The sequence below is a fragment of the Artibeus jamaicensis genome, unplaced genomic scaffold, assembly GCF_021234435.1.
Source record: "Artibeus jamaicensis isolate MK-2021 breed Jamaican fruit bat unplaced genomic scaffold, CSHL_Jam_final contig_402, whole genome shotgun sequence".
In the NCBI taxonomy this organism is placed as follows: Eukaryota; Metazoa; Chordata; class Mammalia; order Chiroptera; family Phyllostomidae; genus Artibeus; species Artibeus jamaicensis.
Window position 1 is genome coordinate 18,546,370 of NW_026521818.1, and position 23,732 is coordinate 18,570,101.

Consider the following 23,732-nt stretch of genomic DNA (forward strand, 5'->3'; position numbering starts at 1 on the left):
TTTTATCCCTTTTTTTTGTTCAATCCCTCCACTCCCTCCACTGAGCCCAACCCCCAACGGGTGTCAGCTTGCTCTCTATCTATGAATCTGTCTCTAGTTTGCGCATTAGTTCATTTTGTTTATTAGATTCCACATACGAAGGAAATCATATGGTACTTTCGGGAAATGGCCCAAGTGTTCATCAGCAGGTGGGTGGATAAAAAAGCTCTGGTACGTTTTTATAACAGAATACCACCTAGCCATAAAAAAGAAGAAATCTTACCCTTTGTGACAGCATGGGTGGACATGGAAAGGATTGTGCTAAGTGAAACAAGCCAGTCAGAGAAAGACAAGTACCATAAAAATAAGTATTTTTAATAATGGAGAAAAGACTGTGGTTTCTTATAGAAGTATTAGCACAATTAGGGAAATTTAGTGTAATATTTGTCAAAGGTGTTCAGCTGACCAAATTATTGAAACTTGTTCCTTGCTTTATAGTGTTGGATAGGTGTCACAGATAATGGTTCCAATGTATTAACTTTAAACCAAAGCATACATTTTAACAAATAAAATTGAGATTCTGTGTAGCCAGTGTTGAGCTGGTAAATACGACTAACAGACATATACATATATTACAAATTTTACTGACAGAAAGAATGTACAACGAGCAATACAATATTATAAACTCCACATAGCTAATTCATTCTTAAAAAATGCTTTCTTGATTTTTTTCTCAACTCTTATCCAAAACCAACCCCTCGTTGCAACCGATGAGTATACTTTTCACATGAATGTAGGTAGATATTTTCATTTATATTAATGAGTAAGGTGGAAGTAAAATGAGAAAGATATAATATTCAATTGTGACTTATTTGTCAATGATGTGACTTCTTTGTTGAATCAGACAATAGTTTTTAAATAGTAAAACATTATTTCTTCAATTTTTTGTGCTATTCATGATGCACTTTGAAGATTAATTTTTGCTAACATTTTCACCTTCATTTGAAGTCCACACCAGAAGCTGGTGAACTTTCTGTAAGGGACAGGTAAGAAATATCTTAGGGTCTTAGGCCTATGTAGTATCTGTTGCAAGTATTTAACTCTGTCATTATATCACAAAAGAAGCCATGGACAATGCTTAAACAAATGGGTATGCCTGTGTTCCAGTAAATGTTAATTTATGAAAGCAAGTGATCAGCTGGATTTGGCCTACTGGCCTTTCAGCCCAGTCAACAAAACAACGCACGAAGCCCTGACTTTAGTGTTGTCAGCTTCTGTGGTGTAAATATTTCCACCATAGCTAATTCCATGTTATATTATAATGTTTACTATCAGATTAGAAGAGATATGCAGCAGAATATCATCCTGTAGTATTTCTACCATATGGACTCTGGAAATGTCAATGACCTCAAAAGCCTTTTTGATGGAAAAAATATATGAAAATAATTAGGAAATGATGAGGTTTGTCTTTAACATGATTTATTTCATTGTAAATTTATAGGATCTATTTGGTAATGGCTATGTTTAGCAATCAGCTCACAAAATTTCTGAAAATTTAACAACCAGTTCACCTGAGCTGGCGTGAGTCAGCACCAGCAGACCACTGTGTAGCCATATGGGAACAGAGCAATTTGGATCTATTATTTATAGTGTAGGGCAGAACAAATTCCAAATGGATCAGAGACATAAACGTGAAAATGAAATGAAGCCCTACATGTACTAGGAAGGACGTGGATGGATTCCTCTATAACCCGGGAGTGAGGACAACTTCCTGAACCATGGCTCAAAATCCAGAAGCATGAAGGAAAGAGAGATTGTATTAGCTTCATAAAATGAACTGAGAGCTACTGTTCCTTTCTGCCTTTTCTGGAACAACATATATAATATAGGATTTGTGTTTTTCAAAACTGGATTGAGTCCATTTTAAAAGCACTCCGTTCTAGAGATCTTTGGGATAAAGTTTTGTTTGCTGTTTTTCTGTTTGTTTGTTTGTTTTGCTATTGATCATATTTTTATTCAAAATTAGCTGTCCAAGATGATTTGACCTTTATGGAATGAACACATTTAAGTTTATGCCTCAGGCTTCTTTTCTTCTGTGGGTGGGGGGCAGTTTTCTGCTTAGCTGCTGGGTTCTCAGTAGCTACAGCCTTTTTTTCCCTACCAAAGGCTTTTTCTGCTTTGATGTGCCAACAGACTTGTTTCCTTCCTTTCCTACCATGGGCTTCTTGTTTGGAATGCCCTTCTCATCTGATTTGACTTCTAGTCAGATGCTCCAGCTTAATTCAGCTGGAGCCTGTGGTTCTTGGCCTGGAGAAGAATGGTGTTCCGGTGCATGGTCTTTGCATATGGGATTAGTTTCAACATGATTCTCAGGTTTTTTCAGTGGCTTCTTCTTCAGGACTCTGTGATGAATCTTTTTGCATGGTGCACGGAGGGTTCTTTAGATCTCTGGGCTTCTCAAGACTCTGCTAAGGTCTGCAGTGAGCATCTGGTGCATGGGAAGGTTGTATTGATAGTTACTGTAGAGGAAGGCAGCTCTACGCCAAGTACCATTACAGATCATCTATGTGTGGAAAGCACTTTCCGTCCGAAGGCAGACACGGCCACATGCCCACTAGGAGCAAGTTTCAAAAAGTTCGGTTTGCTCATATTAAACAGAGTAATTCCAGGAATGTTCCTAAAGGCTTTGGTGGTACTGTTGTCCTCACTGTACATGACGCAAGGTCCCCTGCACCGGATATGACGACAGTTTCTCCTTTTGCCCTTTCCAGCTGTCATTCGCTGAGAGGCATAAACCTTTTTGACATTATTCCAGGCCTGGAGTTTTTAAAGAAGCAAAACAGTCTCCCTGGTTTTCTTGTAGCCTTTGACTTTATCTTCAACGACCAGAGGAAATTTAGGAACTTCCACAATACTATGACCTTCATAAATGACGAGTGATGATAACGTCGAGGCAGCCAGGACGGAAGGACAGAACAGACAGCATATCACTTCTGAGTTGTGTTCATTCGGCAGTGCCAACAGCACTAGATTTTTGTGAGTGTAAACATGTGGCCCACATGACACACATGTCTAAAAGCACCCTGGCTGGACGATGAGTCCCACCACCTCGGACTCTGGGAATTCAAGCCGCAGCTCTGCTAATTCATTGACAACAGGGAGCTGTGTGTCTGCTGGCTTTGCACAAGTTGTGAAGAAAGTTCACAATATCTGGTCAAATGGGAGCCTTGAACACAAAGTGACATTTCCTCCGGAGGGTTCCCCCTATCTGGAGCACACTGATGTCGGTGCGCCAGCACCCACCACGGTGTGGGCAGGACAGGCCACACGCCCCTCAGCCTGGTGGCTCCCCCAGGAGAAGACTGAAGTTTTAATGGCCAGTTGAATTTCTTGCGAGCCTAGAAGGGGGGACCCAAAAAAACTAATTTATTTTTTTAAACTGTGTATTTATTCTTATATGTTTAAACTTTAGTCACCTTCAAAGTACTCTCTATTTGATGTAATACACCTATAGAGCCATTTTTTCTGTGGCTCAGAACAGGTTTTGAACTCTTCAACTTGGATGCCTTTTAATGCTTCTGCTGCTTTTTGTTTCACCTCTTCTACACTGGCAAAACTGTCCCTTTGAGGACTTTTTTTATTCTGGGAAATAAGAAAACACTGCTTGGGGGCAAGATCAGATGAATAGGAAGGTTGGAGCATGGGGGTCATGCCATTTTTATGCTGGGTTTTTTTTGTAAAAAAATTATGGAACATTCAGTGCAGTGTGGGCAGGTGCCATCATAAATCACCCATCGTGAAATGGGCAAAGGAATTAAAAGTGTCTTCAAAAAAATTTACTGAAGCTGAATTCAGCCTCTCACAACAACGCCAGCTGGTGCACTGACACAGATGGGTTCCTGGAACTCTCACCTAGTGGGGGAAGCCTGTACTATAAGGGCCCCACCCTCCACAAGATAATTCTGGTTGTTTTGAGTCCCCCTCATATTTTAAATTCTGTTTTTCTTCTTGTACCAGTTGGCATTTTATATGTTTTCCAGGAATTTATCCATTTTATCTATGTTTGTTTTGAAATCTATAATTGTTTCCTTATCTTTTTTTTTTTGGTCCTGTTTTACTTACTTAGGTTGTCTCCTTTTCTTTCTTATCAGACTTACCAGGTTTCCCTTGGTAATCTTTTCAAAAACAGAGCTTTTAGTCTTATTAATTTCCTCTACTTAAAAATTATTATATTGTTATTATTGTTGCTTTTTTTAAAGATTTTATTTATTTATCTTTAGAGAGGAAGGGAAGGAGAGAGGGAGAGAAACATCAATGTATGGTTGCCTTTTGTGCCTCCCCTGCTGGGAACTGGCCTGCAGGGAACCGGCCTGCAACCCAGGCATGTGCCCTGACTGGGAATTGAACCACAATTGTCTCGTTCGCAGGCCCGTGCTCAATCCACTGAGCTACACCAGCCAGGGCTAAATTGTTATATTGTTTATTTCTTTTATTATACCTTTTTCTTCATTGGGTTTGCCTTGATGTTGTATTTTATAACTTCTTCAGTTAGATGCTGAGCATATTTCTTTTTGACTCTTATTGTTTCCTGATAAACATATTGAAAGGTATAAATGTTCTTCTAAATACTTCTTTTGATATGTCCCATACATTTTGTGTTTTCATGTTCATTTAATTCTAGATATTTCTTCATTTTGATTATAATTTCATTTTTGACCTATGACTTATTTAATACCATGGTATTTTAAAAATATATGACATTTTAAAAAGTGCTGTTACTCATTTCTAATGTTATTTCATTATCTTTGAAAGATATAATCTACATGATATTATCTCCAGAGACTTTTCTGAGATCTCCTGTAGTCCTAATAAACTTTCATACATATGTACATACTCCTAAAAATGTATATTTGCTATTTATTGCATGAACTTTTATAGCATATATATCAAAAATCTTATTTGTACACACCATGCCATTAGAACATACCTATCAAAGATCTAAATAATATAAGTAATAATATAAGCCTGCTCATTATATTTTTTAGATAAAAATCTGCTTACTGTATCTTGCTGTGTATAATGAGCACCCACATTTTTGTGCACATTATACATGGAATTATTATGCCTGTTATTATACCCATGGTATGTAATCATTATACCCACATATAATGTGCATCCTTATATTTCCCTCAGAAATTTGGGCAAAAAGGTGAGCACTGTGCATGGCAGATATGGTATTCTTTTGTGTAATACATTTCTGACAGCTGGGTGTTAAAACTGCAGGTGTTTGTAAGTTTCTGTATGCTGTCAGTTACTGTGACCTGTTATTCATTTGCATGCATGAGTTCATGATGGTTATATCTTTTCACTTGGTTGTTTTGTTTACCTTTACCTTAAATTCTTCAACTGTTATAATTACTAGTACAAATTTCTTTCATGAGTTTTTTTTTTGGTCTTTTACTTTTTTATTTTTAACCTTTTTGGGTCTTTTGGTTTTAAGAATGTTTCTCAAAGACAAGATATTTTTTATTTTATTTTTATTTCTTAATACTATCAGAGTATTTGTTTTTTTTTAAAGATTTTACTTATTTTTCTTTTAGTGGGGAAAGGAAGGAGAGAGGGAGAGAAATATCAGTGTATGGTTGCCTCTCATGTGTCTCCTACTAGGGAACTGGCCTGCAACCCAGGCATGTGCCCTGACTGGGAATCGAACTGCGATCCTTTGGTTCGCAGGCCCATGCTCAATCCACTGAGCTACACTAGCCAAGGCTGTTTTCTATTTGTGAGTTAACTTAATTTACATTTATTGTCATTACTATTACATTAAAAATTGTTTTTCTTACCTCATCTCGTGTTTTCAATTTACTATACTTTCTGTTTGTTTTTTGCTAGTTCAAAAGTTATTCTATTTTTGTTCAAATGTGGTTGCCTTTAAGACTCTTACTCATGTTTACTTATTCCTAATAACTCTTAAGCATATCAATATCTGATATTCCTCCTAGCTGACAAATAACGTAATAAACTCATATGTGTGTATTTATATGTTACTCTGTACACACACATCTCCTAATGGTCTGCCTTCTCTGATTGGACTCTAATGCATCCATATCTAGAACGAGAGAAAAAAATTAAAAAGATATAAGAAAAATCAGAATAAAATTTAAAAACATCAAAGACATGGAAAGAATTAAAGAATTTCCCAGAGGTAACGAAGAAAGGTGATCAGTTAGAACACTATCCCAGGGATCTTGAGTGCGGCCCATCGTGACTGAAAATGCACAGGAAGTTCAGCCAAGCTGACGCCAGCACCAAGTCCCTGCCCAGGCGTCAGCTCTTCTCCCTGCAGCCACCATGACTCCCAGCTTTCTTCTCTCTCTTCGCCCTTCCTGCTGATGTTTAGGGCAGTTTCCCATCTATCTGATCCTCAAACTCACTGATTTATGCCATCACCTATATCCATATTGCTATATATCTTATCTGTTGCTTTATTCATTTCAGCTATTACATATTTCATAACTAGTACTCAGTTGGGGTCTTTTTTTATGTTTTCTTGTTCTTGCTTCATATTGCTGATATCGGCCTTAACCTCTTAATAGATTCATCTTCATTATTTTAATTACTTGTGCCATCTCCTCTCCTAATTCTAATGGAGCTGAAAATCCCTACCACCCAGTGATGTCAGGTGCAATGCATTACTCACCTGTGTGTGGTGATGTTGGAGTAAGCAAACGTGCTGCACTGCCAGTCATATAAATGTGTGGCACATGCAATTATGTGCAGCATATAATACTTGATAATAAGTGACTACACTACTGGTTTACGTATTTACTACACTTTTATTATTTTAGAGTGCACTCTTTCTACTTATAAAAAAGTTTGCAGTGTGCTGTGTATGTTGGCAGAAGCCTCATATATTTGTTTACTGCATCTCTCGACTGCATCATTTTCTCTTGTGTTTGATTTAGTCTTGTGTTGTTTTGCACAGTGACATGCTTTACAGGCTTGTGGCCTAGGAGCAATAGGCTACACATCGTGTAGCCCAGGTGTGTAGTGGCCTGTACACTCAGGTCTCTGTAAGTACACTTTGTGATGTGCACACAGTGACAAGTCACCTAAAAATGCATTTCTTAGACTGTATCCCCGTCAGTAAGCAGCTCTCGGTCTGTATTCACCATTTTCGACTTTCCAGGAACGGTCTCTCCATGGGGGTTTGGAGTGGGAGGGGTACGGCAGTGAATACCCACGGGTATCTGGTCGGTATGCACCCACCCTTTCGCCCCCTTCCTCCCGCGGGGCTTTTGCCCTGCCCTCCATGTACCCTCCTGCCCCCTGCCAGTTTCCACGGTGATTGACAGGCTGTGACTGTGGGAGAGAAGTGAGCACAGAACAGAAAGTTGTTCTTTCACGTCTCTCCTCACAGCCGCCTGTGGTTGCTGTTGCCCAGGCTGAAGACTTCTCTCCTTTTTCCCCTCTGCCACCCCCCACTCATCCCCGTACAACAATTCCCGAGTCTGCAGGCTCCCCAGGGACTTCGCACAGCATTTCAGTTTATTTTACTTTTTCTTGTTAATTCCTCCAATCTAAATTTCCCTCTGGCTTCTACTGTTTCTCCAGGGCTGGTTTTCGGAGAGGAACTAGTGGCCGGTGTGGTCTGTCATCCCGACAGGATGGCAGAATGGTTTACAGATTGGGCAGGTGCACCGCAGGACAGCGGAGAGCTTGGGACGAATGTATGCATCTCTAGGGAGAGAGGCTGCAGACACTTTTTTTCTGCATTACATTTTTTTATTGTTATATGTAAAATCAGACTTGGGGAGAAAACAGCAGTCTTCATCCCTTCTTACTCCAAAATTCTGCCCTCTCAAGGTAAAAAAAATTTTTAAGATTTTATTTATTAATTTTAGAGAGTGGAAGGGAGGGAGAAAGAGAAGGAGAGAAGCATCAGTGTGTGGTTGCCTCTCCCATGCCCTTTACTGGGGACCTGGCCCACGACCCAGGCATGTGTCCTGACTGGGAATTGAACTGGTGACCCTTTGGTTCATAGGCCAGCACTCAATCCACTGAGCCACACTAGCCAGGGCTCAAGGTAACAATTTTTGACATTAAAACAAACAAACAAACCAAAGACCTTTCTTCTGGTGTTTACTTCCACATTCTAACACAGCTTATATTACTGGTTCTTGATTTCTTTCATGTTAGATGTTATCTTTGGCTTCCTAAAGTATGAGATGAGGACGTACTGCTTGCAACTGCTTATTTTTCCCTTACAATCCCAACCTGCCTGCATAGTTGCATGGCTGCTTCCGCTGTCAATACTGCGCTTACACTGTTGTGCCCACGTGAATGCTATCCACACCTGAGACATGGAGCATGCTAAGATTATATTTTCTCAGAGTTAGTATTTATCTCTCCTCCCCAAATTGTTACCCAATTCTCTGAATGAACTTACATCTTCCCCCCCCCTTTCTTTTTTTCCTCCAAAGTGCCCACCTTCCTGGTACCTGGGACTGCACCCAGTGGAGCTTACGGGACCTGCTTGGAGTTTCCTGCCAGGAGGGAGAAAGGGCAGCTGCAAGTCTGCTGGGGACCGCCTCCCCCTTTAGGAATAAATACCAGGAGCTAATGCTGGGAAAAGAGGCTGAAAAGATGGCCACATTTGCACTATGAGTAGCTTTAGCCCTGGTGGGTGGTGCCTCAGTGGGAAGTAGAATTCTAGGAGAGGCCCCCAAAGCAGGAGGCTCCTGGGCTCACCTCAGGGGAAGGGAGAAATGGTGGCCACCACTTGAGTTATCTTGTCCCCATCAACCTGAGGCAAAGCTGGATCAGGGCACCACTTGGGAGAGCCTCTGTGTTTCCCCAGCAGACTTAGGGTGAAGCGTGGGGGCCAGAGTGGACTTAGGGAGCATGGTGAGGTCCTGGGTGCTCCTAGAAGGGCTCCAGAACTTTATGACTTCCAGGCCGACAGTCTGCAGACGGCCATGCTGGGCCTTCGTGAGGAGCTGCCTCTTTTGCAGGCCATCGCTAGGTCCTGAGACCCAGTAAATCTATGTCAGCCTGACGCCTCCTCAGCCCCGCCTCCGGCCCTGCATTCCTCCTCTCCTCCCCATTCTGCCCAGACTCATGCTTGTCCCTCTCTTGCTCAGTAGGCCTCTGTGCCCCTTAGCCCTGCAGGCTTCTTATCCTCCATTCTTTGATGTAAGCACTGCCCTGCCTCCCACGGTGGGACCCGCAGCACTGAGAAAGCATCTCCGGGGTCTCAGTTGTCTGGGTACTTTCAGTACAGGTGAAAGCATCAGGTAATCCATCTGATTCTTCCCCTCGCCCACCGCATCCCCCTGTGCAAGCTCACACCCGTGCTGCTTGGGTCTTCCCTCCATCATCATCTTAGCAACTTCCTTTGTGGCCTCCCTGTGTTTGTTCTCCTATTATCTAATGTTGTGTCCCCCTGATTCTTAATTCTTTCCCTTTTTTGGTGAAGAAACTAGCATGTTTTGGCTGTTTTCTGAGAAAGAGTTCATAAGATAAAAATTCAAGTCTGCATGTAGTGGTCATTGTGATTCAGGCTGCCTCAAAATTTTGAACACCCCCTTCCCATCATTTAGGCACTTTATTACATTGTAAATTCTACACTAAAAAAGTTGATTTTGGGTGGGGAGAAATAAGTTGGTATGTTGTTCCATTCGTTTGTGCAATCGTTTGATTTTTGTGTGAGCCCCAACTGGGAATCAAACCCATAACTTGGGGTGATGCTCTAAGAAATGAAGCTACCGGACCGGGGCCGTGAGTGCTACATCTTTAACAAAGACTGTTTTCCAGTTGCTTGATTGCAGACATGTGGTTCTGATTCCACCAATCAGTAGCACGTGTGTCAGAATCGGAGTCCGGGTCCAGCGCTGACTGCCTGGGGAAGGAACAGGGCCTGAGGCCTCCACCTGCCAGGCGCAGGTCTGGGGAAGGGAGCGCGGCAGGATTCTGGAGTCCACAGGGCGGCCGAAGCACCTGACGGAGCTGTCCACCGAACCGGCGCAGGCAGAGGCTGGAACTGGTGCCTCGCGGCTTACGTGGAAGGCAGCACTCCCTCGGTAGGCAGCTCGGGGCTCGGGTGCTGGGTGCCGGGGTGTCACGCCTTGGTGCCTGGGCTATTTCTCCTCCTCAGCCCGTATGCTCCCTCTACCTCATAACTGCACCTTTCGGCTTAAACTGGTGTCTCCGTCTTTTAGGCTACTCTAACAGAATACCACACACCGGGCGGCATAAAACCAACAAAAACTTAATTGTCATCATTCTGGAGGCTGGAAATGCAAGATCAGGGTGCCAGCATTCTCGGGTTCTGGTGAGGGGCCTCTTCCAGACTGCAGACTGCCAACCTCTCAAGGAGCCCTCTCATATTGGAAAGGACAAGGGAGCTTCCTTGAATCTTTTTTTTAAAGGAAGGGCATTAATCTAATTCATGAGGCTCCACCCTCATGACCTAATCACCTTCCAAGACATCCCCCCACCCAACATAATTACATTGCACGTTAGGATCTGAACATATAATTTTTTGTGGGAGGGGCCCAAACATTCAGACAACAGGCTGGAGTAACCTCTGCTCTATCAAACTCACCTGGTCAATATGTCTTAGATTTCTAAAGGTGTCTTGATTTCTACTGCAAGACATAAGATTTTGAGAACAGAATTCTAATTTGGAAACTATTTTCCTCAAAAATTAGCATTTCTCCATTGCCTTTGGCTTCTTCTGTGATTGCTGGGAGTTCTGAAGCCATTCTTTTTCCTGAGTATATATATGTGACTGACTTCTCTTCAAAGCTTTATTTATTTATTTATTTTTACTTAATTTTTTATTGTGGCTTCTTCCATTACCGTTTAGTCCCCTTCCCCCACTCCCCCACAATCACCACACTGTTGTCCATGCCCATGAGTCTCTTTTCCTTTTCCCTCAATCCCCCACCTTCTGACCTCCCCCCAGCCCGCCCTTAGCTGTCATCCTTTTCTCTATGAGTCTGTCTCTATTTTGCTTGTTAGTTCTGTTTGCTCATTAGATTCCGCATATGAGTGAAATCATAGCGTCTGTCTTTCTCTGACTGGCTTATTTCGCTTACCATAATGTTCTCCAGGTCCATCCATATTGTTGCCAAGGGTAAGTTTTCTTCTTTTTTATGGCCAAGTAGCATTCCATTGTGTAAATCCACTCATTTACACTCATTTAGTTGTTTTATCCACTCATTTACTGATGGACACTTGGCCTACTTCCATGTCTTGGTGATTATAAATAACACTGCAATGACATAGGGGTGCTTATGGTCTTTCATATTAATGTTTTGTGTTCCTTTGGGTATATTTCCAGAAGTAGGATCTCCAGGTCAAAGGTAGATCCATTTTTAATTTTTTGAGGAAACTCCATATCACTTTCCACAGTGGCTGCACCAGTCTGTATTACCACCCACATTGCACTAGGGTTCCCTTTTCTCCACATCCTCACCAACACCTGTTTATTTATTGATGATAGCCATTCTGACAGGTGTGAGATGGTATCTCGTCATGATTTTTAATTTCCATTTATCTGATGATTAGTGACATTGAGCATCTTTTCATATGTCTAATGACCATTTGTATGTCCTCTTTGAAGTGTCTATTCAGGTCTTTTGACCATTTTTAAACTGGGCTGTTGTTGCTTTTGGTGTTGAGTTTTGTAAATTCTTTATAAATTTTAGATATTAGCCCCTTACCAGATGTATCAGCAAATATGTTCTCCCTTTCTTTAGGTTGTCTTTTTATTTTGTTGATGTTTTCCTTGACTATACAAAAACCCATTAGTTTGATGTTCCATTTGTTTATTTTTTCCTTTTGTTTCCCTTGCCTGGGGAGCTATACCTGGTAGAATATTGCTATGAGCAATGTCAGAGATTTTGCTGCCTATGTTTCTTCTAGGATTTTTATGGCTTTGGGCCTAACATTTAAGTCATTAATCAATTTTGAATTTATTCTTATATGTGGTATAAGAAGGTGGTCTAGTGTCATTTTTCTGAACATATCTAATTTTCCCAACACCATTTATTGAATAAATTATCTTTAGCCCATTGTATGTGCTTGCTTCCTCTGTAGAATATTAATTGACTGTAAAGTCATGGGTTTATTCCTGGGCTCGCTAGTCTGTTCCATTGATCTATGTGCCTGTTTTTATGCCAGTGCCACGCTGTTTTGATTATTATGGCCCTATAATATAGTTTGATATTAGTGGGATTCCTCCAACTTTGTTCTTCTTTGTCAGGATTGCTGTTGTTGTACATGGCCTTTTGTGCTTCCATATAAATTTTCAAAATATTTATTCTAGTTCTATGAAATATGTCATTGGAATCTTCAAAACTTTTAAAAATTTACAGAGTAGATTTTATTCTTAATTTTTTGTATATTCTATTATAAAATCTATAAATGGTTGTATTTTAAAGAGTCAAAGAGTTTCATCTGTTGTCTTATGAAAAATAATTGTTTTCTGATTTTTGTCCCACCATTTCTTCATCATAAGAAGCAACCACTTTCACCACTAGTAAACATGAATATGTAATTCAATGCGTTTTTTTAGCCCACATGAAATTGATCCCAAGAAGTCAAAATTCTCACGTTTAGCTGTTACTCATCATTCTAAGAAAGCACTGCACATAAAAGTAGATGATTGCCTTGTACCTAAAAGACTTTAGGGTATAGGGGTTAGAGATCCTATAAGAATAACGGTTGATGAGTTTTTCCTCCCCTTTCACTCACTTCGTGATAGAGTAGGAACCTGGGCTGGGGTCTGAAAATAGAAGGGGCCTCTATTTCTAAGGGGTAATAAGTAGGAGGTCAGGTGGTGTTGAGTCCATGACATCCCTAGTACCAGCATCCAGGATGGGGCACCTGATATAGGAAAAAGGCCAGGAAATGAAATTGAAAGAGCTGCAGTAGGAACTAAGGAATTGGAACCCAGGGAACCTGCTGGGCAAGGGGTGTCTTGGCAAAGACCAGCCTCAGTTAATCACTTGGATCCTATTTAAACTCCAGCAGAAACTGCAGCCCCAGGCAGAGGAAGCCACTCTAGGCTGTCCAGGCTTCAGCTACTACTGCTTCACCTGCCTTCGCTGTGCCTGCTCACGCTAAGCCCACCAGCTCCAGTAACTGCTATTAATTTCTTCAGCTCTAAGGGAGCACATTTGACTCCAAAGTATCAAAGCAGTGAGAGAGATACTAGCAGAATTCCCTCCTGAGATTATTTAGCATCCTGAAATTTCTATGTGTATGGAAGGGGCAAGGGAATCCAAGAGATAAACAGATTTCCTGCTTATATGGATGCTAGGGTTTGAGTGTGATACCAGGGACCCTCCAGGGGCAAAGCTAGGTTTTATTTAAGAAACAGTCTATGAAATGTGTATATCAGTAGTGTATATTATATTTTACTGATATCATCTCTACTTTTCTGACACTAGTAACTCTGGTTACTTGTTTTTATGGACTAAATGTATTCGGCCAAAAAAAGAATGAAACCTTACCTTTTCTGACAGCATGGATACATTTTAAATTAATTAACAACTATAACAACTACATATCTTTATAGTGAATGGTAGCATCTATAAATTCCATTGTTGGTCTTTCTCTTGAACTTGATACCTGGTGTTGGAAACTTTAAAAGCAATCTGAACCAACTGTGACACAGGCACGCTTACTGCACCTTCTATAATTGCTTTTGTATGTCTTCTGTTTGCTCCCCCCACCTTGATTTCAGAGCTCTTGGCACAGGGATGGTAAGAGAATGGATAATGTGTTCTGTGGCTCCATCTGTGGCTGCTACATCCAGTACCAGTGGGCAGCCAGGGCAGCCAGCATCCAGTGAGCCTAGTGGTGCAGCTGCTCTTTCAGCCCCCATGACCATGGACTCCTGCCAGGCCTGGTTTTGTGAGATGGCCCCTCCTTGATGAAGCCCTCCCTGCATGCCAGGCAGATCAGCCCTATCTGAGTCCCCCTGGTTCCTGAAGGGCCCCACTGACCCTCTGTAGCCAGCAGGGCTGGGTTGGAGGCCCCTCAGAAAAGATGAAGTGGGAGGCGGTAGGACATCCTCTCTGTTCTAGGCCCAGCAGGTGTCAGAGCTGCCTACAGTGAGTGCTGAAAAATGGTTATGGAGTGGATGCAGGGCACAGGCCCCCCGCATGTGGACACCAATGGGAGCTTCCTTGCAGAGCTCTGGAATAGTCAGCTTGTCTCCAAGGTGGAGCTTGTCCAGTGGTGTGCTGGGAAAATGGTTGACAACCAGCTTTTTCAGGGGTGGGGGGGAAAACAAAGTCTGATTTGTAGCACAGCAGATTTCCATGGTGTAAATACTTCCACATAACTCCCTGCAGTTCCTTGGGTGAGGCTGGGGCAGAGGGTCTTTTCCTGGCTCCAGACAACACCCTGCATAGCTCTCTCGTCTCCTGGGACTGCGGGGTGAGACAGCGACAGCCAAGCTCTCCAAAGCAGTGCCCAGGAGTTTATAATAACCTGCCCAGTTCCCTTCCTTCACCAAGGTCCTTCCTGGCCATAAACAGTGTATTGCTTAAGGGGACTCATCCAGAGCCACGCTGTGAAAAGAGCTGATATTCAGAAGCATCACTGACTCCTCAGCAGGTTTCAAAAGTTCCTCCCTGCAACTTGGAATGTTGCCTTCAGGCACAGCTCTTCATCACATTCACGAGTGGCTGGTTTAGGTTAACAGCCACTCAAAACGGCCCATTGCGGGACTCTGGGCGGCTGGGTGAAGGGTGAAACCCATGTCGGGGTCTAACTAGAGATATCTAGGAGATAGGGTGTCAGGTTGGACTTCAGGATAGTGATGCTTCAGAGAAACATGCCTGGTGACCAAATTAAAGACTGTCCCTTCCTCAGAGGAACAACAGACAGCCCAGGCTATGTCCCCCCAGGTGTTGAAATCCTAACCTCAGTGTGGTTGTATTAGGAGGTGGGGCCCTTGGGAGGTGACTAGGTGGTGAGGTGGCTTATTTACCTATACTGGGATGAGTGCCTTTGTGAGAGAGACCTCTGAGAGAGTTTGCCTCTGCCACCACCTAGAAAACAGTGAGAAGATGGCCCTCTGGCCTCACCAGGCACTGAGTCTGTGGGCACCTTGACCTTGGACTGTTCAGCCTCCGGAACTGTGACAAATAAGTGTTGGTTGTTTAAGCCTCCCAGGGTAAGATGTTCATGATTTAGTTTTAGTATTTTTTTTCTTTTTGTTCTTTTTCTAAAGCAGTCGAGGATGACAGGTTGGGCAGAAAGGAGAGCAAACTGGGAGGGACTGGACCTGACGTGATTTTCTGTATCCGAACCTCCCCTTCAAGCTGCTCCTATCAAACCAAGGCAGTTTGTACAACTCACAAAGATCAATTTTTATCCAATTTGTATATTTCTTCTGTGTAGAATTAGACTTTTTATCAAAGGTAGGAAAGAAAAGCCTAACAGCTTAAAGCTGAATATAAGAAGCTCTGACCTTAGTTTCTCTGAACAATGGCCAGAAACAAAAACACTCAAAAAAAAACCCTCCACAAAAAACAAACAACCAATCCCCAAATCATAAAGGCAAATCCCTGAACAAACAAAGACACTTGGTGCATCATTACATTCATACATCAGGGTAAATAACACACTTTCAACAAACAATGATAAGCCTGATAGGAAACATGAAGCAGTATGGGCCACTGAAGATTTTCTGCAAATGAAGAGAGGCAAACAGCCCAAAGCAGGCCCCGCATCTGTGACTCTCACTAAATTGCCTGTTTGCTCCATCACAGCTGGTTGTGAGGTCCTGGAAATCAGTTCCCTGGCTCAGTCCAAGGTGAATTGGACCCAGGGAGCCCTTCAGTCACACTTGGTCCTGCCATCATCATAGCTGCACAGACGCGTCAGCTGTCCTGATGCCTTTGATGAGGTGGGGCTGCAGCCATGGCTGAAAGGAAGGAAAGGCACATTTGTCCTTTGTAGTTAGGGAGGAAGGGCACTCCAGGAGAGTTCCATATATTAAATGGAAGGTGTGGGAATGAACAAACGGATTCCACTAAAATAAGAAAGAGTATTGAAATTTGATAGTAAGTGGTTATTACTGAAGAAATTAGAATATGAAAGGTTCTAGTCAAGCCTTTTTTTTTTTTTTTTACCAGAAAAAACAAATCTCTAAAGTGAGCAGAAGTAATCAGAATGTATCAACTCAGGAGAGAATAAGATATGGCACTTGGAAAGGGAAGGTAATAATGGCAACAATAATGTTCAGGCTTTGGTTCAATAAAACGTAATGTAACATTAACAATTTCTTGGGGAAAAAACAATCAACTGCTCTTCTCTTTTTATCTACGGCTCTATATTCCACATGAATTATTTAATCTATGGCTCTATATTCCACATGAATTATTCACGGCTGTGGTTAGTCCCTTGTAGCGGTGCATCCCTGAAGAATTCTGAGGTGTTCAATGACACAAAGTAAATTTTGTAATATTTTATTCAATGATAAATGTTAATTAAGGCTGTATTTATAAACAATTACATTTGTTTTTTAATCTAAATCTACCCTTAATTTCAGCTATTGATTTTACTCCGTTCAAATCTAGGATCCTTGCTACATATTTTCTAGTAGTCTAGTACATTATGTTTTTTTCAATTCAAAGTACCCTGTTCTCAGAAAGTGATTTTTTTCCCATTGCTTGCTAACCTGTTATCTTTCCACAGCCTCTGGGGGGTGGCTGTGTGATGTGTTATACAGTGAGAACAAAATCAAGCTCGAGGCGGAGTTTTGTAGGTGTTTTTGTTCACTCAAGCTGGGTGTCTGAACCCTGACATAAGGTGCAGCTTGGGTCCATGTGGTCCAGTTACCTGTGTGAAATATTTTGAGGATCTTTTTAACAGAGGGCTTCATAAAGATACTAAAATAATTTTGGAGAACAATCGAAACCAAACCCTGGAATTAAAACTAATGATCAACCTCAGCACTGATATAGACAACAAACTATATGCTATTATAAAGCATATAGTTTGCTTATAGACTCTTTGTCAACAGTCCATGTTCTTCAGTGCCCCGGGCTCTCAAGGCTGGGGTGAGCCTGTGTCGCTATTTTCAGACTGCTCTCAGGCTCTGCATATGTCAGGGTTAAAGCTTGCTTCGAATCTAGGCTTTATCTATAGTTTCTGCAGGCCTGCCTGAGTGGGCAGTGCTCTAGAAAATCCTGATGCCCTACTCCACTAGTGTGCCTGGGAGCAAGCCCTGGGTGCCAGTGCCTCCGTTCTCACCTGAGCACGGTCCTACATCGCCCTTCTCTTTTCCAGCTGTGGTGTAGTCCTCTCGTTGTCTTTTTGAGTGGTGTGGAGGCTTCTGTTCATCTACTTTTAGCTGAAAGAGTGTCTCCTTCATGGGGTGTCCCCAGGACATGGGGTTCGTGGAGACCAGGTCTGTAGGTGGCAGGACCTTCCAGGAGTGGGCAGTCGTGGTGGTGCCTTCTGGACAGAAGCAGAGATACACATGCCACGTGCAGTGCCAGGGGCTGCCGAAGCCCCTGACTCTCTGAGAGGGGAGCTGCCTCCTCAGGCTGTCCTCCCAGCCAGGGCACGGTGGCGGTGCTAGTCCTCCTTGGAGCTCTGGTGGCTGGAGCTGTGATGTGGAGGAGGAAGGGCTCAGGCGGAAAGAGAGGGAGCAGGCTGGCAGCAGAGACAGTGCCCAGGGCTCTGGTGGTGCTTTGGGGGCTTTTAAAGTGGACACGGCTGCCTTGTGGGGGCTGAGTGATGCAAGATGTGTTCATGCTCCAACTTTGTGACTCAAGAACCTCTGGTTTCTCGCTGCAGAGGACGTCTGAATGTGTGTGGGTTCCTATCTCCACAGCATGAGGAGGTGGGAGGCGAGCCCACCCCTGCCCATCACGCCCCTCCCCACCCTTTCCTCTTCAGCAGAGGCAGGGCTGGGCCCTCCCCATCCCTGTCTTTACTTCGGTTGCACTGAGCTGCAACTTCTTACTGCCTTACAGAAATAAGACTCTGGATGTATGTGAATTTGTTTTTTTCACTTCTTGCCATGAAGGGTGATGGGTTAATTAAAGGAGAAAATGCTAAAGTTTGAGAGGGTATAAGTGGAAGCAAAAAGAACGTCCCAGGGAAAAAAAGAGAAGTTGGACTTACCGTACACTGAACACAGTAGTGGCGGCTTGTTAGCCTCCATTCCCACACAGTCCTCATCTTGACTCTGCATCCATTCATCTCTAACAGCTTAAAAAAACAGTAAGAAGCTTGAGCTCCACTTCTCAACTACTGAAACAGAATCTCTGAACATGAGACATAAGAAGTCTGTATTTAAAAAAAAACACAACTCCACTCTTTCAAAAATACTCTAATGTACAGCCAGCAGCCTGAGAACCCACAGCCCGAATGTTGCCTGCTGTCGCCATGGCGAGTCAAATGCCACAAACGGCCACACTGATTGTGTCGGAATCCGGTTGGTTCCGTTTAGCTCCCTCTTCGAGGGCCTGGCTACAGGGGAAGAATAGAGACAAGGTGAAAGTGTAAATTGTCACGTCAGATTGCCGAAGTTCAAATCCTGATTTTACCCAGCAGTTCTTTAATCTCTGCATGTTTCAGTTTATTTATCTGTCAGATGGCACTAAAAATAGTACCTATGTCACACATGCCCGTGAAGTAGTGGCCGCTATTTCATGGCCATGATCGAACCACAGGGGTCCCCTGCAGTTTGAAAGGACTTAAAACGAGGATCTGGCCCTCAGACAGTTGGATAGTGTTGTGATCCCCATTTTAGCAATTAGAAAGCTGAGGTTCTTCTTCTTCTTTTTTAAATCCTCATCTGAAGATATGTTTTTATTGCTTTATGTGGGGGGGGAGAGATCAATGTGGGAAACATCAATTGGTTGCCTCCTGTACATGCCCTGACCAGAGATCAAGCCCACACCCCTTTGGTACACGAGATGATGCTCCAACCAAGACAATGACAAGTAATATTTATCGTGTGGTTACTACCTGCCAAACACTGTATTAAACATTTGGTGTACATTATATCATGAACCCAGTGTTTTTCAACTGTTCCTGTGTACACAAAATCACCTGCAGGTCTTGAGAAAATGTCAATTCTGATCCCATTGGCCTGAGATGGGGTTCAAGGGCCGGCATTTCTAACAAGCTTCCAGGTGGTGGCGGCCCTGCTGCTGGCCCAGGACACCCACTTTGCATAACATGGCTTTAACCTGAACAACAGCCCTACCTGGTGGGTGTGGTTTATTATCCATACTTCACATATAATAGAGTTGTGAGGATGAAAAGCTTTCTCAAGGTCACAGAATGTGAAAGGTAGTACTGGGCTTGGGCTGACTGCTTCATCCCAGAGCTTGCCTCCTTAACCGCCACCCTTGGCTTCATTTGTGTGGCGGTGGTGTGTCTATGCCACTTGGCTTCTCCTATTAAGTGGCAGAACATAGAACAAACACCATATATATTCCCCAAAGTTCAGTCACATCTCTATTAAAGCAGAGGCACCTGTGGAATGTTTTGTATATTTTTTATTGTACATCACACCCCTGGCCCTTTCAGCCAGAATGACCCATCCATGGCTGTGGCTTCTCTTACCCATTAAAGAAGGTCTTACATTCCAGCTGGTGTTACACCTCATGCTCAGGTCACTCCTGAGCTCAAAAACTCACTCCCACCCTTTTAAATCCTGACCTTAGTTGGTTCGTAGCCATTTCACCAAGTTTACAATTCTTAGCTAAGTATACTTAATTTGGATCCTGGCTCTCCCTTATTTTTTCTGTCTTAGCCCATGTGGCAGACACAGAGATGCATCACTCAGACACCCTTTGAAGAAAACACTGGTTGCTCAGGCTGGAAGAGTAGAGTTAGCTGATACATCCAGCTCTTAACTTCTTCAAGTCTGCCTCAGCCTTGGTGCCCAGGCCCGGATCTTCTCGGGCCCCCAGGCCTGACGGTGCCCACTAACGCCGACCCCCCTACAGGCACTCTTTGTTCAGAGCTCCTCGCTGGGCTAGCAGAGACTCTTCAGGTTGCAATCATGGTGTGATGGCTTCCCGTACCCAATCCTACTTCCTCCTTTTCTTTTTACAGATATTATTCCCCAGTATAGTGAACTCCACATCTGCTCCAAGAGGTCTCAACCAACACCTCTCACTACTCAAGTGAGAGCTCCCACTCAGCCTAATCTGAGTTACTGACCTGCAGCTGATCCCGGGCTAGGCCTGGCCTGGTACTCACTAGACATCTATGACCAGGCAGGTGTTTAATGATACAGTCACTCCACAAACAGGTGCGCAGTGAGTTACCACTGTGTACTCATAGCTTCATGAGCATAATCATCTCTTTTATATGTCTGAAATAGTGAACTTTGGCAAATTTATATACATGCCTCTATTTAGCCTTTGGCCCTATGATAAATTGTTTGTTAGGGTTTAAACTTTAGCAATTACATACTACATCATAGGATGATGGGGTACTACCTATGAAATTATAGTTTTGTAACATAGTGAGGAAAAGCAGTTGTCACCAAAATAAGATAAGAAGAAGATAAGAAGTCATCAGGACTATAGTGAAAAAAATACAGTGACCATGAGTCAGCAACATTGAACCGGAGTCCAAAAAGTAAATCACATTTTGGATACAGAAAAGTAAACACAGCATAAAAGACTCCAAGGGTTGTTGGTTTGTTTGTTGCTGGTTTATGAATACTACCCAGAATTCTGGGTCTTGGCTATAGTTTCAAGTAGGGTGTCAGGCAGTTGTCAACATGATTTAATTTGATGGCCTCTCACAGAGTCCTCCCACCCCTGGCCAAATCCATATATCCCTACAATGAGGGGTGTGGCATTTGGAAGCAGGGCAGGAGAGGGAAGGGGTGGTAATTTTTGAGCAGGGGCCATTTCCCAAACATACAGGCCTATGTCACTGCTGTTTAGACATCTGTGACTGCTAGTGGAGAGGAGGTGAAGAGAAGTTTTGGGTGTCCAGGGGACAGAACGAGATCTTTCAGTCTTTGCAGAGGGAGAAGCAATGGAAAGATAGAAACAGCGTCAGGGAAGAAGTAAAAGACAAATCCAGTTCTAATTACAGCAGACTCTGGGCACCATAACAGGATCTTAGAAAACCTGTAGAGAGACTGGAAGTAAATTGCAAAGTGAAAAGCTGGGGGCAGTAATATCTATGGGGCAGGCAGAGTGTTTTGAAAAATTGAATAGTAGGTCAAAAAAGGGAAGTGAGCTACTAAAGAAATCATGAGTTATTCTCCAGAAAATGTGCTATGCTTGATGCAGAAAGGGGAATAGGTTAGATCTAAAGTAGAATTTCTTGTCAACAAAACCCTACATTATAAATTAATAAGGGAGGTTGTGAAATTCATATTTATTGAGGACAACTTCAGTATGGCCCTACATGAAGTAGAGTAAACAAGAAATAACTAGTGTTAAATCACTTTTAGCCCCTCAGTTCTTTGATTTATAAAAGAAATCACATCTTCCCTCTTTCTGCTTCACCTACAGTCTGTGGCGCACGCAGCAAAGGTCTGAGTGTGTGGCTTTCTGCATAATGAGCCTGGAAACCCACCAGAGCACACACACCACGAGGTGACTCTGTCACCCGTGGCGCAGCTAAAATGACATCAATAAATCATAAAACAGGCCCAAGAGGCCATTATAAATCATTTAGAGTTGCTATTAATATTTTAGACATGTTCATTTTTAGCACTGTGTAAAATTTTAGTGTTTTCATTCCATTTTAATTCAGCACTTGATGACTGAAATATAAGGCTATTAGGATGATTTAAAATTTTTTTTGCTAATTATATAAGGATTAAATGGAACAAGGGAACTGATTGTTACTAGTTTTCTTCTAAAATTTCTGCCTGGCCCTTTGGGCACTGGGTCCCTTGGAGAGCACCAAGTGACAACCGCTGGCCTGCCTCAGTAAGGATGCAGCGTTGGATGCTCTTCCCGAAAATCCCCCTTCCTGGCTGTGGAGCTCTCACTTCTCAGGAGTGTGGTGTGGTGTCTGGTAGGGTGACCACTTCATACTGGGTTGTCTAGGACTTTCGTGGCTTTAGCACTGGAAGTTTCAAGTTCCAGGAAACACAGCGGCCTGGGATGGTTGGTGATAGGCAGATGTCAGCTTCAAAAGAGTATTCCTTGGCAGGACTCATCCCAGGAAAAACTGCAGTTTCCAACACACTCATCTTTAGTACCTTCTATTTTTCTGTGACTGCGGGCCCCCGACTCTTCATTTCATGAGTGGGTTTATTCTCTCTCCAGTTGGTCAGGGTATCGGGCTGGGCTGTCACACTAGGGTATCTACTTCTTTCATGTCATTGAAAGCATCCCAGGTTATCAACAAAAACTACTCTTTACTGAGAATCGATTTGGTGCCCAGCATTGTGCTAAGTATTTTATATCACAGTAGCATAGGTCTTTACAAGAACTCTGTGAGGATGATTTATTACTCCTACTGCTTATAAGGAAACTTAAATTCAGAAGGTTAAGAAATTAGGCAAAGATTACAGAACTGGTCATTGGATACTATCTTTATTCTAAAGCCTATGGGTTTTTCCTAATCAGAACTTAACTCTCTTAGGAACTTGCCTACTGATACTTAGGATCTCCATGAGTGGATGTCTGCTAATGGATGCTAATATCCATTATTAGCAGTGTGTGATAACTCATACCTCATGAATCATGACTTATTAGCTTTCTTTTTTAGAGTATTCTCTCTCTCTCTCTCTCTCTCTTTCTCTCTCTGTCTCATTTTGAGCACCAACAGCCAATCCAGGTAGCTGCCCTCAGGGGACCAACGGTGTTCAGAATAGACCTGCACAGACTGACAGCTTCACTCTTCCCAGAGCTGGTGAAGAGTAGAGACTGTATCTGCTAGGACTCTTAATTGTCAATGACACATATGTGAATTCAACTGGACCAAGGAGCAGAGGGTACTTACTGGATTACATAATGCAAAGGTGCAAGAGTATTTCTGGCTTCAAGTATAGTTGATTCCAGGACTAACAAGCTCCATCAGACTTGGTGCCTCTCCATCTCTCTGTTCTGTATCCCTTTGTATTGGCAGTTTTCCAGGCAGCCTTTTCCATCACACTGATTTGCAGGGACTCTTGGCTTATCAACTTCAGAAAAATCCCAGATTTTAGTCTATGGGACTGATTTAAGTCATGTGCCTGTGTCTGAACCAATCACTGTGGCCAGGGAGGTAGGCTGCACTGTTTGTCCAAGCCCTAGTTACATGTCCACACTTGAATTTGGGGAGAGATAAAGTCAGATTCATCTGAACCACATGGAAGTGGGAGGGGCGTGCCTCATCAAAGGAAAAAATGAAGCTTATTACCAAAAGAAGTAGGAAAAATGGATTCTGAGCAGGGTAAACTAGAGATGGAACTTGAAATAGCTATTTAAATTGAATTGGTTTTGAAGATGAAATGAGAATATAAAGGCATTTTATAAACTTAAGTGTTCTATGTAATTTAAAAAAATGTTCTCCTTTTATTAACTGATGTACTGCTCCAGTCAGTGTTTGGAAATGAAAGGCTTTAAAAGCCTGCACTTTAATTTGATTAGTAGATCACTCAACAGAAACCAACCCAAAGGAAAGCAGCACAGCCTTACCAGGGAAGTGCATCTCTGGCGGCTGCTTCTTCCTTTCCTTCCTTCCCTTCTTCTCCCTCCTCTCCCCCTCCTCCTCCTCCTCCTTCTTTGTTTTCCCGATGC

The 23,732-nt window shown here is 42.7% G+C and overlaps 1 pseudogene; it reads right to left on the bottom strand.

The window, feature by feature from the left end:
• Positions 1 to 2,049: 2,049 nt before the first annotated feature.
• Positions 2,050 to 18,404, bottom strand: LOC119044017 (60S ribosomal protein L4-like; annotated as a pseudogene).
• Between the last annotated feature and the right edge of the window lie 5,328 nt (positions 18,405 to 23,732).